We start from the raw sequence: 11,096 nt of genomic DNA, 5'->3' as shown, positions 1-11,096 counted from the left end.
CCTGGGGAGCACCTGCCCACACAGCCTCCTACTTCACCCCTGGGGAGCACCTGCCCACACAGCCTCCTACTTCACCCCTGGGGAGCTCCACATCCTCTCATATCAGCCCTCTGACCATGTGGTTGTTTTCTCCATCAGCTCCTAAAAGTCCAGGTCCCTCCTGCCCTGGTCCCTCCATGGCCTGCCGTGAGAAGGGATGGGACCCTTAATGTGCCCTTGCTCTGTGCATTGCCTGTGGGCGCATTCTGTTTGAACACGGATTCCTGTCCTCATGAAACTCGGGACAAGTTGCAAGCTGCTTCACAGAGCGATTCTGCTCAGGACGTTTTAGGATTCCACACCTTCTGGTCGGATTTTATTTCTAAATCTAACAGAGCACAGCATGTACATGCCCCTTGCCAAAACCTTCAAATGGCAATGATATTGAAGAAACTGGTCTTCTCTTCATCTGAACTGGCAGGGGCCACACAATGCATTCTAAGCTGACTCTGCATCTCAGAGCTCCTTCCCTGCCTCCTCCCCACCAGCCCAGCTTCCCGAAGATGTCAGGCGGTTGAGAGCGTTACATGGGGTAACAGCTGGGAGGCTCCTGTCCCAGCACCTTCCACGGGTTATCATCGTGGTGCCCATTCACAGAATGCCCGCAGTGCTCGTAACATTGTTACCAAACGATGTGTTGTGGGGGTGATGCGTGCAAGCCCTGGGGCTGCAAATCCCAGGAGGAAATCGAGGCCCCAACATGGCCACTCGCTAAATGTGTGCCCTCCGGCCGGACCCACAATGACATGAACCTCGAAGATTCGCTCTGAGGATTACATGATATAATGAATATAAAATGCTTCACTAAGTGCCTGGTTTACAACACAGTCTTGATAAATACCAACTATTAGGAATAATAGCCAACATTTATAGAGTACATTATGCAACACACTGCACTGAGCAGGTTACGTCTGCTAACTCCTTGAGTCCCGTACCTTCCCCGGGAGGTAGGTTTCTGGTTTCAATGGGAATAAACTGAGTACAGAGATGTGACGTCACTGCCCAGAGTCACGCAGCTCGGGGATCTGCCTCCCACGTCTGCCTCGCTGACAGTGTTGCCACTTGACCAACAGCAGTGGAGTCTGAGGGCCTTCTTCACCTGCCTCCCCGGGCTGGGTGCGCAGCACGTGCCTGCTGAGTGAGCTCCGCCCTTGCAGACGTCCAGGCGTGAGCCTTCACCTGCCTCGTGGGTTTTCAATCCCGATGCACCAGTGCCTGGAACAAGCCCAGACAAAATGACGCCTGCCGCTACGTTACATCAGATGCGAGAAAACATTCATACAATCCACATGAAAGGGAGGTTTGTGTGGGGCATCTTTTCCACGGGTCCGATGACCCCAGCCCCGCAGGGGGGCCGCGTGACACCTGTGGAGTGCTCATGAGTCTGCAAACAGAGGCACTGCCTCACTGGCCTTCCCTTTGTGCCTGCTCCAAACACCAGGGCACTTCCAGGAGAACAGGAGCCCCGGGCCCGGCGACACCGCTGCGAGTCCCCACGGCCCTGCTGGACGTTCAGCGGCAAACCTCGGTTGCGTAGCGTCCTCTCCACCAAAGCGAGTAAATGAATGGAAGCAGAGCCCACTGCTCCCTCGGTGCCATGCCAGCTTCCAAGTGACGTCTATGCTAATTGCAGAGCTGGCTGCGCTCACTGTCAGCCGCGTGCTGCCGGTGGTGAGGCCTGGGCGTCCCAGCGCTGGGGGAGAAGGTGAACAGACACACCTTTGTGCATGCACACGCGTGTGGACACCCACACACGCCCGGGTGCACGCGCACGCACACGGCACGCAGAAGCTAAGAGAGGGGTCTGGAGCAGGTTCTCCCTCTTAGCCACCAAGAGCGCCAACTCTGCCCACATCTCCATCTCCGACTCCAGGACTGAGACGGTGAATTCCTGTTGTTCTAAGCCCCCCACGTGGGGCCCTTTGTCACGGCCAGCCCAGAAACGAGGGCCTGCCTTGGGGAGCCATGTGCTGGACATGGCAGAGGCTCCTCCGGCCTGGGTCCCTGCATGACTGTGCACGGCGGACAGGATCCCACTGGCTCCTTCCAGCTGGGACTTAGGTAAGCAAGAGCCAGATTTGATGGCGTGAGGCCCCCTGAGAATTCTGAGGGTATCGGGGCAGCAGCTAGCTAAGCCCCACCTCTCACCATAGGAAGAGGGGAGGGCCGGGCGGGACACTCAGCCTGCCTGGGACCTGGAAGCAGAGGGAATGACACTGGCAGCTGAGGAGAAGCAGGGTCAGTCTGCACGGTGCCCCGCACCAGCTCTCAGGCGGCCCCTCTTCGTGCGAGGAAGTGAGATTCCAGAAATGGGGAAGCAGAGAGACAGAGGCAAAGCTGGGCCTGGGCCTCCACCTCGCTGAGCACCATGGTGTCCCAGCTCTGCTCACATCCTGAGCACACACCCCTTCGCACACCACCCCTTCCACGTTCTGGGCTGCGTTTGGTGGATGGAATGTTCCTGCCACCATCGCACACAGAGCCAACAGACACCCTGGAGACTCGGATCTGCTTCTGAGCTTTGGTTTCCTCCTCTGTAAACGAGCAGCAGAAGGGCCGCTGCGACAGAGGAGGGTCTCTGCGCCCCCTCGCCTCCCCACCCCGCCCTGCCCTGCTCTGGTGGCCAGACCCCTGCAGACCACGTTTCTGCCTCCCCAGCCACTCCTGGGAACTCGGAGCACAGGGGATGGCGAGGCTCAGGATGAAGGGGCCCCTCGGGTCAGCCTCACCCCGAGACCAGTCTTCAGGTAGCAATCCTCCCACGGGGGACTTGGACCCAGTGTGTCGTTTTCCACGCCCCGACCCTGCACTGCTGGGCAGTGCCCACCTCCAGATGGGGTCTACGCTGTGACTTCTGCCCCGGTAGATGAGCATGCTGGTGTGTGTCCGCCCAGTACCCGTCAGCCCAGTTTTCTCCCCCAGCCTTCCCCTGGAAGCCTGTCCCACCCCTACTCTCTCTAGGTCAGAGAAGCGACCCCTGACCCTACCCAGCCCCACCGCTCCCCCTGGCCCCCAGCCTGACTAATGTGCGTATCGTTTCGGGGGCCCATGCACTCCAGAGTGGCTGGAGGGGCTGCTAACGACGCAGGAGGCTGGCGAGCCCGAAGCTGGTGGGCTGCCAGGGGAGGTGGTCGGCTGAGAAAGCCATGGAGAGAGGGTCCTGGCCTGGGGAAGCCTTGGTTGGACCCCAAACCCAGCCACCCTGGACGTCCAGATGCACCAGCGACTCAGCACATCCCCTTCCTGGCCTCACAGCCAGTCGCGTGAGGGTGGACGGCAGCGGCGAGCACCCACCCCGCTTCTCGGGAGTGACGAGAACGACAAGAGCCCCCCTCGGGCGGGCAGCCAGCGTGACCAGCGTGACCTGCATGCCTGGTCACTGCCTTTCCGGGCTGAAGGGTGATGCGGCCCAGCTCCCATGCCCCCCGCCCCTCCAGGGACAATATGCCTCTCCCGCTGTGGCTTCGGCGGCTCCCGCACATCCTGGGAAGAGCTGCTCCTTTGTGTCACTTGTGCCTTGACTTCCAGGCTCTTGCTGCTGCCTCCCGGCCCCACCCACCACTTCCCCAACTATCCTGGGGGGCGGCTAATTATGACTCCCAGCCCTGCCAGCTGACAGAGACCCCGATTTTCCAATCCAGCTCAGGGAAATCAGCTTCACTTCACTCTGGGACATTTGCTGCAAATATGTTGTAGAAAAAGAAGCAGCTGAGCCCCCCTTCAGGTCTCAGACTGAGCAGAGATTTGGCTGCACTGGAACATGCAGCTCAGAGATGTAGGTCACAGGGAGGGGCCCAGAGACCCTCCAGCTCAGTGGGCCTCCCAGGTAGGTCTTACCTGAGGCACTGCAGAACAGCGAGCCCATCCCAAAAGAACAGGTGCTGCCTGAACCCCAGCCCCGTCAAATCTCAGCAATTCCAAGCATCCTGAATGCCCCCCTCCCCTCACAACCGAGTCCTGACCGCACAACTACCCAACACCTCTGGGACCTCCTCCCCCACCTTTGCCACCACTCTGCTCTGAGCCACTGTAGGCTCCTGGACCATTGCAGCCACATGAATGACCTCGCACTTCCCTCTGGCTTCCATGTCCTGGGCCGAACAGTGCCCCCCAAAATTTATGTCCACCTGAGACCTCATAATGTGACCTTATTTGGAAAGAGGGGCATTCCAGATGTAATTAGTTAAGGTGAGGTCATGCTGGAGTAGGGTGGGCCCTAAATCCAATGACTGGTGTCCTTATCAGGCCACGTGAAGACACACAGGGAAAACGACCATGCGACCACAGAGGCAGAGGTTGGAGCGATGTGTCTGCAAGCCAAGGGATGCCAGGAACCACCAGAAGCGGGAAGAGAAAGGAAGGGTCCTCCCTAGAGCCTGGACGGTCTGGGAGGGATGCACAGATGATTTGTTCATGGCTGTGTCCCATCCCCAGAACTGTGTCCACACATAGTAGGTGTTCAAGAAACATCTGTTGAATGAATGAGTACATGAATGCATGAGAGAATTTGCTGCTCTTGGGAGCATAAATTGTCGCAACCCTTAGAACATTGATTTGGTAATATAAAGTAAAATGGAAAATATTCATATTCTACAGCCCTCTTGGGAGGGCGGCCCTGCAGACACCTTGATTTTGGACTTCTGGACCCCAGACAATTCTGTTGTTTCAAGCTGCCTAGTTCGTGCTAATTTGTTACAGCAGCCCCAGGAAATGAATACAATTTATAACCTGATCACCACTTGGCAGCGAGAATAAACTTTAAACCTTCGCCTTCACCCCTCTGCTCAAAAACCTTCAGTGGCTTCGCATTTCACTGAATATAAAAGTACGAATTCTCAGCACTGGCAGCCTCCAGGGGCCTGTGTGGTCCCCCTGCCACCTGCCCCCTCCTCTCCCTCTGCCCTCCCCTGCCCCCTGTGGCCACCAAAGCAGGATCAGGCCCTTCGCCTGCAAGGACATCGCTTCTCTTGCACGTTCTCATTTAGGAAAAGCCTCAAAACATGAAAAGAGAAAAAGGTCCGTATAACAGACACTTGTGCACCTGCACCCTGTGTGTAAGGCACTTCCATGCTTTACTGGTTGTATTTTGGGTCTTTTCAAAAATTACTATGTTGCAGAGGGAGTCGGAGGACCCCAAGTTTCCTGGGCCCCAGCCCTCAGCCCCGACTGAGCTGGGGGTTTTCCTTCTGTCCATGTTTGTATTTCCTCTCTCCTTCCCTTTCTTTTTCTCAACCCCTGTCCTCTTTCTGAATCTTTTTTTATCTCTCTCAATATATATAAATAAATATTATATCTAAATATAAATACATACACACATGCATACATACACACATATATATGTATACATGATACTATTAGGAATACTTTGTAGGTTTACATAAATAATATAATATCATACAAACCCTTCTGCAACTTGCTTTTTTAAATAGTATAACTTTGAGATCGATCCATGTTGATGAATATCAGTGTAATTTATGCATTGTAGCTGCGGCATGATACCCTACAGTGAGACGTGCCATCATGCATTCATCCAAACTCCTCCTTATTCATGGATGTGCAGGTCCGTTCCTCTTCGCAGGAGCAAACACAGGTACAACAATATCCAAAACATATTTTGAATATTCTTTTATGTGTCTCTGTGCATGTGTGTGAATGTTCCCTCAGGTGCATCCCCAGGAGGGATGTTACGGGCTGTAGAATATGAATATTTTCCATTTTACTTTATATTACCAAATCAATGTTCTAAGGGTTGCGACAATTTATGCTCCCAAGAGCAGCAAATTCTCTCATGCATTCATGTACTCATTCATTCAACAGATGTTTCTTGAACACCTACTATGTGTGGACACAGTTCTGGGGATGGGACACAGCCATGAACAAATCATCTGTGCATCCCTCCCAGAGCACAGGCTTTGGGTCCAGACCGTCCGGATGCACAAGCTCACTGACTGGGGGGCCTTGGGTGGGTCCTGGGACATTTTTGGACCTTGGTTTCCTCATCTGTAAGTGCTGATAAAATCGAGAATACGTATGTAGATATAAATACACACATAGACACAAATATACACCAGAGACACAGATAGAGAAAGATACAGATGTAGATGTGGGTGTAGGAACAGATATAGAAACTCAAAAATACACACAACGATATATAGATAAAAATACACACTTAGGTATAATTATGCACGACCACAAATGTCTCCTCTATGCCTCAGTCTCCCACTTTACAGCGACTACCCCGAGGTTCAACGTGAGTGTAACATGGGAGAATATGGACCAAGTTACTTAGCTCAGCGCCTGGCACAAAATAATGCCCAAACCGCTAACTGTGATTATTTCCCCAGGGCAACACACTGCGATCCACGGCCACCAGGGATGCACACAACACACTCATCTCACCGCACGAAGGGAGCTCACACACCTTGGGGAGCCACAGAGCATCTTAGGGAGGGAGTATTAGAAAGAACTTATTCTAGATTTGGGCTTGTAACAGGTGATTTGGGGGAGGGATTTGGGGCTTTGCTCTGGATTGGATGCGGTTGGGAAGTGCGAGGAATTCCATGATTGGATATCTTGCAACAGAGTGAGGTAGAAGCCATCATGGGTAAGCAGTCGTGGTCACTCACGCTGCTCAGGAAAGGAGTGATTGGTCATTTTGTGGTTTGGACATTTTGACTGGGGGCACACATGGCCTCAGGGTGTCCCTGTGTGGCTTGATGTCCACGAGATGTGTTATGATCAGCAGAAGAAAGATTGCCCACATCTTTTTCTCACCTGTTAGACAGACTTGGCGGGCCTTCTTTTCTTGTTTACCTGCCTGTATTTCTTCTCCCCACCAAGAGGCCCAGCTTCTTGGGCTCAGCTCTGTGTCTTGCCTGCAGTTCTCCAAGGAGGAGTCTCTCCAGCCAACTCGACAGGAAACAGATTGTGCCTTCCATCCTTTCTCCAAAGACAGAGAACTCCATAGAGAGCAAGAGAACAGAACCTCCACAGAGCCCTTCCTCAGCCAGGTCCACCCGGTGTGGGGGATGTGGAGCAGAGCATTGTGTTCATCTGGCCAGGGCAGGCTCCATGGGGACAGGGTGACAGGGAGGTCTGCTGTTTACAGGCCACGGTTCCATCTTGGCTCAACAATTGCACAGGGTTGAACAGTGACTCCCAAATTCACATCTACTCAGAACCTATAAATGTGACCTTATTTGCAAATGGGGTCTTTGCAGATGCAGTTAAGATGGGTCATATTAGATGGGGGTGGGCCCCAGGCCCAATGATTGGTGTCCGTTTAAGGAGGGGACACCACGGAGGTACAGAGACAGTGGCCATGTGACAACAGAGCAGACATCCTTGTGATAGGTCTGCAATTGACGGAAAACCACGGATCACCAGCAGCACCTGAGCTGGGAGAGAGGCCTGCAGAGTCTCCCTCGGAGCCCTCACAGGGAACTAACCACGCCCCGCCCCCAGTGTTGGACTTCTGGTCTCCGGAACCATGAGAAGACAGATTCCTGCTTTGAAGCCCCCCAGGTGGTGGTGATTGGGTATGGCAGCCCCAGGACATTAGCCCAGTGGCCTTGAGCTGCCACGTTGCCGCCTGCACCCCTGGCCCTGACTTCTCAGAGCGGAGGACATCCTCAGGTGTGGCCACAGCCCAGGCAAGGCTGGCGCCAAGGGGCCCCAGGCGCCATGATGCGCCTCGGCGGCTACCCAGGCGTCAGGCTCTGGCCAAGCCGGGTCCCTGGTTCCTGCCTCTCAGCCCGTCAAACACGTAGTGTAATGACTATCATTATGTGATTGTGGCATCGCTGCGGCCGGCGATTTGTCACTGTCAACATTTACTGAGTGTCCAGTCCATCTGCAGAAAATGATGATAATAAAAAATAGGAGAGCTCCTCTCTGACTGTCATGGGCCCGCTCAGAGTGAAGATTCTGGAAAGGAAGACGCACACGGGTGGAACAGGGATGGGGATTGGATTATTAAAGACAGACAGTGTCCAAGTCCCATATTCTGAGCCCCTTCCTATAAGTCTCCCGAAAGCACCCGACAGTGTTGACCGATGTCGATTAACACATTTCACCAGGGACACAGAGAGGGCCAGGTCACTAATCAGTACTGGTCACTAACCCGGATATTGCCGGATCAGGCACCACGACGGGGGCTGCCACACGAAAGAACCCGTTTCCTTGTCTGCCCTCAGAGACAAGATGGCAGGACCAGGGCCCAAGGACAAGTTCTTTCACTTTTCCTTATTTTTCTGCCACAGGTGTGTGGAGGAGGATGCTCAGACTGGGCTGCGTGGCCAGGAGGCTTCCTGGAAGGTAGGTGTTTACCTGGTGCCTCAGGGGATGAGGGGAAAGGAAAAGTGAACGAGTCCCATTTCCCTGACACCTTGGAGGACTTGCCCATGTAAGCGGGAGGCTCCTCAAACCAGAAGTTTCATCAGCTGCAGATAACAGGTTCATGGCATCCACCTGGGAAGATGTGAAGGCTCACGGGAGTCTGGATGCAGTGTTTGGGTGTGACAGACACCAGGTAATTTGGTCACGGGTGAGGCGGCCTCTGCAGCATCCTCTCTCTGCCCCAACCCTCAGGCTCAGGCAAGAATCTCTCAGCTTCCTGGGTCTTTGGAGGTCATCCCTGTCAGTCTGCAGGGAGGCTGCCCATGGGGCTGGGAGACAGGGCAGTAAACCTTCTCAAGATCCATGATTGAACCCACACAGACTGGGTTTTCTGCCTGAAGTCAGTGGAGTGAGAGACCACAGGGAACTCATCCAGGGAGACGGGAGCTGGTGGAAACAGGCACCCTAGGGTCTCAAGAATGAAATTCCCCGAAATGAGCCTTCACCAGGACCCCTAACAGATGGGCCCAATTCAAGAAGGAAAAATGTTCTTCTGAGTGTGTTTGGTCAGGATTCAGAGTTTCTGCAATGAACAGGGTACCTTCTTGGGAGGGGGGCGGGGCTGGAGATGACCCAGTGCGTTCATGTTTGGGACCGACATCACAAAGAGCAGGGGAGGTTCCAGATTCCCACGACCTCAGTGGAGAGGACCCTTTGGCTCCTTCCCCTCCCCCTCATTCCCATCACCCAGCCTCTAACCTGGAACCCCTCAGGTGGGCCAGGGCTTGCCCCAAGCTCACAAAAATGCCCTATCCCTTAGGTATAGGGGCCAGGGCCCCCGTTAGAGCTCTCTCTGGTGCATAGCCAGTGTCAAATAAAAACACACTCCAAACTTAAATAAGAAGAGACTTGATTCTAAAGGATTATTGCAAGAGAGGAAAAGGGCCTATTGCAATGGGGAGAGGGGCTATGTAATAAGGGAGGGCTCTACTGCAGTTGGAGGAGGGGGGTATGGCAATGGGGGAGGGGCTATGCAATTGGGGAGGGGTCTACTGCAGTTGGAGGAGGGGGTAGGGCAATGGGGAGAGGGGGTTACTGCAGTTGGGGCAGGGGTATGGTAATGAGAAGAGGGGCGATTGCAATCAGGGTACCTCAATCATGAGATCACAAACATCAAAAGGTCAGGCTGAAAGGGCCTTTTCTTTTGGAGAAGAGCAAAGAGGCTAGACAGGGCAGGATGTGTGGATCTCAAATAAAAGGTGGAGAGCAGACCAGAGAATGTCTAACCCTGGGGTCAAGAGGGGCCATCTGCTGCCTCAGGCTGAGGGGGAGCCAAGGTCCAGGGGCCTAGGGCAAGGAGAGAATCTTAACCAAGTATTACCAACAAGCATTTTGTTCCTATCGGTCAGTGGGGACAAAACAGATCAGCTAAGCACTGATGAGGCAAAGGACGGGAATTTGGAGATCTGTGCCTGACTTCATCCTAGGTAACCATGGGGGCATGGTGAGCCTCCCCTAGTCAGGTGGGGAAGGTGGGTTTCAGGTGCACAAGAGGGTGGGGGGGGGGTCTCTTTAATAGTCACTGTTCACCAGGATCATGGGGCTCAGGAAAAATTCAATGTTGAGACTGGGCTGTGATGCTGCTATAGAACCCTTCCTTGGTCTGAGCTATACTCAGAATCATCAGATTCTTGTCCCGATAAATAGGTCAGAACAGTCTTTCCAAGTATGGGACATGCTGCCTCCGAAATCCAAAGAGACCCTCCAAGGTTTGTGCTTTTTTCTTAACAATGAAAGGTTCAAGGTGCCATAACCTATCCTTTATTTTGGGAGGGATGCTCTGGTATACCCCCAGACCACTGATAAGCCTCTGCAGGACCCCAAACCAGTCACTGACATGCCCGGCACTAGACTCAACTAGAGTCTGGCTCCCACCTTGGGGGTATATATTGTCCAAGGCCTCCAACGTACCTGCCATTTCTTGCTCAGAGGGTCCATTATCATGCTACTGATGACAGGAGGGCCCATGCTCTACTCTGTGGGATTTCCCATCAGCCCCTTGAACTACAGAGCACTGGAGGGCAAAGGAAGACAGCCCTGGGCAAGACCAAGCATATGAACTGTTGCCCACTCCACATGAATGCAGACTGCTCTGCTTTCTCCTGTGAGCACAGAGATCCCCAGCATCAGGAGCAACTCTGTCCCCATCAGCTCCCTTTGTACCAGGGACAGTCATCCAAACAAATGCCCATGAGTTTCTTTGGGGAAGAGTGCGTAGATCCACTTGCAGCACTACTGTATGTCCTTCTCCAGGGTCCTGGGCCTCTGGTGCACCCCACGGGTCTGCATGCAAGAACTAGCTTGGGTTTGAAAATGTGGCAGGGGGTCATATGCAATTAGAGCAGCTGACCTCGACCTCCTCCCGTCCTTGACCACGTTTGATCAAATACTTTAAGTATTCTCCTGCTGGCCACCCATCATCATGTCCTGGAGCACCACATTCCATTGGTCACTGACCTAGATTTCAGCAGATCAGGCCCCTGCCACCATTCTGAGCTTGCTGCCCACTAGGTAACTTGCTTCTGAAAGATCAGTGCTGCCATCTGGACTCTGTTGTTCTGGGATCCATCATCCCCCTGCACCACATCCCCATCCCTGCACCGCTGTCTCCATCATCCCCCTGCACCACGTCCCCATCCCTGCAGTACCCTCTCCATCAT

This window comes from Neomonachus schauinslandi, chromosome 4 (genome assembly GCF_002201575.2).
Source record: "Neomonachus schauinslandi chromosome 4, ASM220157v2, whole genome shotgun sequence".
In the NCBI taxonomy this organism is placed as follows: Eukaryota; Metazoa; Chordata; class Mammalia; order Carnivora; family Phocidae; genus Neomonachus; species Neomonachus schauinslandi.
This window is presented reverse-complemented; position numbering follows the sequence as displayed.